General features: G+C 44.9%; 2 long non-coding RNA genes across 2 annotated transcripts; both read left to right on the forward strand.

Moving 5' to 3' along the window:
• The first annotated feature begins 99 nt into the window (after positions 1–99).
• LOC112074695 (uncharacterized) lies at positions 100–1806 on the forward strand. Its single transcript, XR_002894807.2, has 3 exons — positions 100–337; positions 1200–1286; positions 1717–1806. It is a non-coding gene; the product is annotated as an uncharacterized lncRNA (long non-coding RNA).
• A 1670-nt stretch (positions 1807–3476) lies between these two features.
• On the forward strand, positions 3477–4200 carry LOC139025488 (uncharacterized). Its single transcript, XR_011477077.1, has 3 exons — positions 3477–3550; positions 3981–4016; positions 4152–4200. It is a non-coding gene; the product is annotated as an uncharacterized lncRNA (long non-coding RNA).
• Positions 4201–6461: the final 2261 nt, after the last annotated feature.

Below are 6461 nucleotides of genomic sequence, written 5' to 3' on the forward strand. Positions count from 1 at the left end.
TTGTATCCACTTGAAGTTATAGTGTTACGTAGGAGAACATTGATCATAAGAGGTACATAGGTCTCCTACAGTATTTAACCTTTAGTGTTGTCACGGAAACAGGAGGGGGCGCCAACTCGGACACAGACAGTTTAGATGGGGAGAACGAACAGAGTTCGAACGCTCAGAGTGCAGTGAGAGAACCACACCCCTGCTCCCAGTGTGGCAAGACCTTCCTCACCGTGGGAGCCTGAAGAGGCACACGCAGACCACAGCGGCGAGAAACGCCATCAGTGCTCCGTCTGCGGAAAGTTTCTCGACTCAGACGACATGAAGAGACACCTCACCATCCACACAGGTTATTGTGAACAATGATTTATATTATACATTTCAGTATTTGGCATAGACTATTACAGATAGAATATAGCTGTAAACAGCCATGGTGGTGCTCAAGCCTTATTGCACCACAGCGCCAATTCAGGACAACTTGGATGAGCTACTTCTGTATGCCTGCCATAACATAACATCAAACTCCACAGATACTACTCATAACATCACAACTCAACATCCACCAGACCATGCCTGCCAATTATCACAACTCAACATCCACCAGACCATGCCTGCCAATCATCAAATCAACATCCACCGACCTGCTGCCATATCACAACTCAACATCCACCAGATCATGCCTGCATAACATCACATCAACATCCACCAGATCATACCTGCCATAACATCACACTCAACATCCACCAGACCATGCCTGCCAATTATCACAACTCACATCCACCAGACCATGCCTGCCATAACATCAACAATCCACATCCACCTGACCATGCAGTATGCTTCTGATGGATTTGGGACCATTTTAGTGACGTCGACTACTTCTCTGAGTAGAATGCTGTGAAGTGTAGAGGTCTGCTCATGTAAATGCTAAATAAATCCGTATCCACAAAAGAGAGAGGTCAGTCACATTTTAACAGTTGATGTATTATTATATAGTAACAGATGTGTGTACATGCTTACCTGTCTATTGGGGTGCGAATAAAAAACATGTCTAGCAATGGAAATACCACTTAAATGTATTATTTTAGATGACATAATGTTGGAATCGATATATGGATGGGAAATACCACTTAAATGTATTATTTAAGATTACATGATGTTCAATCGATATATGGATGCTATTGATCGACTCAGTACCTCTAACTCATCCCTAGGAGAGAGGSTGAGCCACGTCTGTCACCAGTGTGGGAAGACTTTCACCAGTGTGGGAGGGCTGAAGAAACACCAGATGACCCACACAGGTGTAGTGCTCCTTCCAGGTGTATAGAGGATGATGTCATGGGATGCTGTTGATGATGATGATGATGAGGGGGGGGCAGGTAGCCTAGTGGTTAGAGCGTTGGGCCAGTAACCGAAATTTGTTGCTGGATCGAATCACCCGAGCTGACAAGGTAAAAATCTGTCGTTCTGCCTCTGAACAAGGCAGTTAACCCCTCTGTTCCTCGGTAGGCCGTCATTGTAAATAAGAATTTGTTCTTAACTGACTTGCCTAGTTAAATAAAATAAAAATACATGATGTTAATGATATGATGTAATGTATTATAACAGATATTTATAATTGCCCACAAAAGTTATCAGTGTCTCTAAACTCTCTTTGAGTGGGCCTCAATGTGGTTTTTAAATCTGTTGTTTGTGACATTGAAACGTTCCGTCTGTCCTTCTGTTTATCAGGAGAGAAGCCGTTCCAGTGTTCAGAGTGTGGGAAAGGTTTCACTGCGCAGGGTAACCTCAAGATCCACCAGCGCATCCACACAGGTCAGTTATATAGTGTGGGAAAGGTTTATATAGCAGGACATACGCTAGCCTAGCAGAATGGGTGGGGAGAGAGTCTCTCCTGGGTAGTAGCAGGACAGTAACTAGCATGGAGGTGGCGTTGGGGAGAGAATCCTCGTGGGAAGTACCTTGGTGATAGAATAGCAGGACAGTAGCTAGCATAGAATGGGGGGAGAGAGTCCTCTGGGCGCCTAACCTTTTGCACTCATTATTGTACACTCCTGGTCCCAAACATCAGCAGACACTCAGCCCTGGTTACCTGGTTACCTGGTTGCCTGGTTGCCTGGACCTGTGCTGGACTGTTGTAGAGGTTCTGATGGATATTATCTTTCTATTTCATGTGAATCTGTATTTTAATAGGGCTTGCTATTGTGAAAGAGATGCAGAGGAGGAGGAGGAGAGTGGGGGATGAGACCAACTCAGTAATCACAGACCACAATAACCATTCATGGGGATGATAAAATTTTGGTTGTATCACTTTGATAGTTTATAGTTACGTAGGAGAACATTGATCATAAGAGGTACATACGGTCCCTACAGTATTTAACCTGTAGTGTTGTCACGGAACAGGAGGGGGCGCCAACTCGGACACAGACAGTTTAGATGGAGAAACGAACAGAGTTCGAACGCTCAGAGTGCAGTGGAGAAACCACACCCCTGCTCCCAGTGTGGCAAGACCTTCCTCACCGTGGGGAGCCTGAAGAGGCACACGCAGACCCACAGCGGCGAGAAACGCCATCAGTGCTCCGTCTGCGGAAATTTTTCTCACGCTCAGACGACATGAAGAGACACCTCACCATCCCACAAGGTTATTGTGAACAATGATTATTATTATTACATTTCAGTATTTGGCATAGACTATTACAAGATAGAATATAGCTGTAAACAGCCATGGTGGTGCTCAAGCCTTATTGCACCACAGCGCCAACTTCAGGACAACTTGGATGAGCTACTTCTGTATGCCTGCCATAACATAACATCACAACTTCCACCAGATCATACCTGCCATAACATCACAACTCAACATCCACCAGACCATGCCTGCCAATTATCACAACTCAACATCCACCAGACCATGCCTGCCAATTATCACAACTCAACATCCACCAGACCATGCCTGCCAATTATCACAACTCAACATCCACCAGATCATGCCTGCCATAACATCACAACTCAACATCCACCAGATCATACCTGCCATAACATCACAACTCAACATCCACCAGACCATGCCTGCCAATTATCCACAACTCAACATCCACCTGACCATGCAGTATGGCTTCTGGATTTGGACCATTTTTCGTCGACTACTCTCTGAGTAGAAGTGCTGTGAAGTGTAGAGGTCTGCTCATGTAAATGCTAAAAAATCCGTATCCACAAAAGAGAGAGGGTCAGTCACATTTTAACAGTTGTATGTATTATTATTATAGTAACAGATGTGTGGTACATGCTTACCTGTCTATTGGGGGCTGAATAAAAAACATGTCTAGCAATGGGAAATACCACTTAAATGTATATTTAGATTGACATAATTGGAATCGATATATGGATGGAAATACCACTTAAATGTATTATTTTAGATTACATGATGTTCGAATCTATATGGATGCTCTTGATCGACTCATCAGTACCTCTAACTCATCCCTAGGAGAGAGGTGGGCCACGTCTGTCACCATGTGGGAAGACTTTCACCAGTGTGGGGGGCTGAAGAAACACCAGATGACCCACACAGGTATAGTGCTCCTTCCAGGTGTATAGAGGATTATGTCATGGGATGCTGTTGTTGATGATGAGGGGGGGGGGCGGGCAGGTAGCCTAGTGGTTAGAGCGTTGGGCCAGTAACCGAAATTTGTTGCTGGATCAACACCCCGAGCTGACAAGGTAAAAATCTGTCGTTCTGCCTCTGAACAAGGCAGTTAACCCCACTGTTCCTCGGTAGGCCGTCATTGTAAATAAGAATTTGTTCTTAACTGACTTGCCTAGTTAAATAAAATAAAAATACAGATGTTAATGATATGATGTAATGTATTATAACAGATATTGATATTTATAATTGCCTACAAAAGTTATCAGTGTCTCTAAACTCTCTTTTGAGTGGGCCTCAACGTGGTTTTAAATCTGTTTGTGACATTGAACCGTTCCGTCTGTCCGTCTGTTATCAGGAGAGAAGCCGTTCCAGTGTACAGAGTGTGGGAAAGGTTTCACTGCGCAGGTAACTGAAGATCCACCACGCATCCACACAGTCAGTATATAGTGTGGGAAAGGTTTCACTGCGCAGGTAACCTCAAGATCCACCAGCGCATCCACACAGGTCCGTTATATAGTGTGGAAAGGTTTCACTGCGCAGGGTAACCTCAAGATCCACCAGCGCATCCACACAGGTCCGTTTATATAGTGTGGCAAAGGTTTCACTGCGCAGGGTAACCTCAAGATCCACCAGCGCATCCACACAGGTCCGTTATATAGTGTGGCAAAGGTTTCACTGCGCAGGTAACCTCAAGATCCACCAGCGCATCCACACAGGTCGTTATATAGTGTGCAAAGTTCACTGCGCAGGGAACCTCAAATCCACACGCACCACACATCGTATATAGTTGGCAAAGGTTTCATGCGCAGGTAACCTCAAGATCCACCAGCGCATCCACACAGGTCAGTTTATATTATATATAAATATGCCGTTTTACCTCTCAGGTTATATACTCTCAGGAAGACACAAACGTTTTGTACCGGCTTTTAACTGAAAATGTATTTATGTTCATCTTGTATATATGTCTTCCATATCATTGGTATGTGTTCTGTGTAGATTCTCATTCTCAGCCCGAACGTGACGTTTCAGGCTTGCCGTGCTGTTAAGGGGGGGGGGGACTATGGAAGTCTGCTGGTTTAACGGGGGGGGGGGGGACTATGGAAGTCTGCTGTGTTAAGGGGGGAAAAAACAATGGAAGTCTGCCCACCTTTCAGCCCACTACGTTTCTCTCTCAGCTGCAGCAGCTGCCAGGATTCCAGTATTGGCTGGCCAGAGAAATTTGTGGCCATGATGAAACTTTTTTTATTTTTTTTCGGGATGATTTGAAATGTTTCAAATCTCGATAGGAATAGGGCTTGAGTGCCCTCGGGAGAATGATGATCCGCGAGACCGCGACAGGCAGAGCATCTCAGTATCAGGAGAAGCCCTTATTCCAGTGGTATCTGTTAACGCCGATACATCCAAAATACACCCTGTGACTGCCGATACATCCAAAATACACCCTGTGACTGCCGATACATCCCAAATACACCCTGTGACTGCCGATACATCCAAATACACCCTGTGACTGCCGATACATCCAAAATACACCCTGTGACTGCCGATACATCCCAAATACACCCTGTGACTGCCGCCGATACATCCCAAATACACCCTGTGACTGCCGCGATACATCCAAATACACCCTGTGACTGCCCGATACATCCCAAATACACCCTGTGACTGCCGCCGATACATCCCAAATACACCCTGTGACTGCCGCCGATACATCCCAAATACACCCTGTGACTGCGCCGCATACATTCCAAATACACCCTGTGACTGCCGCCGATACATCCCAAATACACCCTGTGGACTGCCGCCGATACATCCCAAATACACCCTGTGACTGCCGCCATACATCCCAAACACCCGTGACTGCCGAACATCCCAAATACACCCTGTGACTGCCGCCGATACATCCCAAATACACCTGTCTGCCCGATAATCCAAATACACCCTGTGACTGCCGCGATACATCCCAAATACACCCTGTGACTGCCGCCGATACATCCCAAATACACCCTGTGACTGCCGCCGATACATCCCAAATACACCCTGTGACTGCCGCCGATACAATCCCAAATACACCTGTGACTGCCGCCATACATCCAAATACACCCTGTGACTGCCGCATACATCCCAAATACACCTGTGACTGCCGCCGATACATCCCAAATACACCCTGTGAACTGCCGCCGATACATCCCAAATACACCCTGTGACTGCCGCCGATACATCCCAAAACACCCTGTGACTGCCCTGCTAATGTGCCTCGCTGGACCTTGTAAACTATCTGAAGTCGACCCATAACTGATCCAATTGTTTACTAATCAAACGTGTTCAAAACACGGCTTTTATTCAAATAGATTTTGGCAGAAAAATCTAGTTATTTATTTGTTTAATTATTCAAGGCTCCCTTTTTGTATTTAATTGAAAATAAAATGCTTGATTGCTGTGCAATGACATGAATGAATTATTGATTGTATTGAAGTTACGTTAAGAAGATTAAACAGGACGTACTCTCACAGCTCCATGGTGGCTAGATTATACATATAAACCAGTTGAATGGGTGAGAAATAACCAATTTAATCCATCTTTCCATAATGACAAAGTGAAAACATGTTTTGCCAGTATGAAAATGAAATGCAGAAATATCTCATTTACATAAGTATTCACACTCCTGAGTCAATACATGTTAGCATCACCTTTGTAGCGATTACAGCTCGAGTTTTCTGGGTAACCTCTAAGAGCACACCTGGATTGTACAATATTTGCACATTATTCTTTTTTAAATTCTTCAAGCTCTGTCAAGTTTGTTGATCATGCTAGACAGCCATTTTCAAGTTTAAGCCGA

The sequence above is a fragment of the Salvelinus sp. IW2-2015 genome, unplaced genomic scaffold, assembly GCF_002910315.2.
Source record: "Salvelinus sp. IW2-2015 unplaced genomic scaffold, ASM291031v2 Un_scaffold2763, whole genome shotgun sequence".
Taxonomy (NCBI): Eukaryota; Metazoa; Chordata; class Actinopteri; order Salmoniformes; family Salmonidae; genus Salvelinus; species Salvelinus sp. IW2-2015.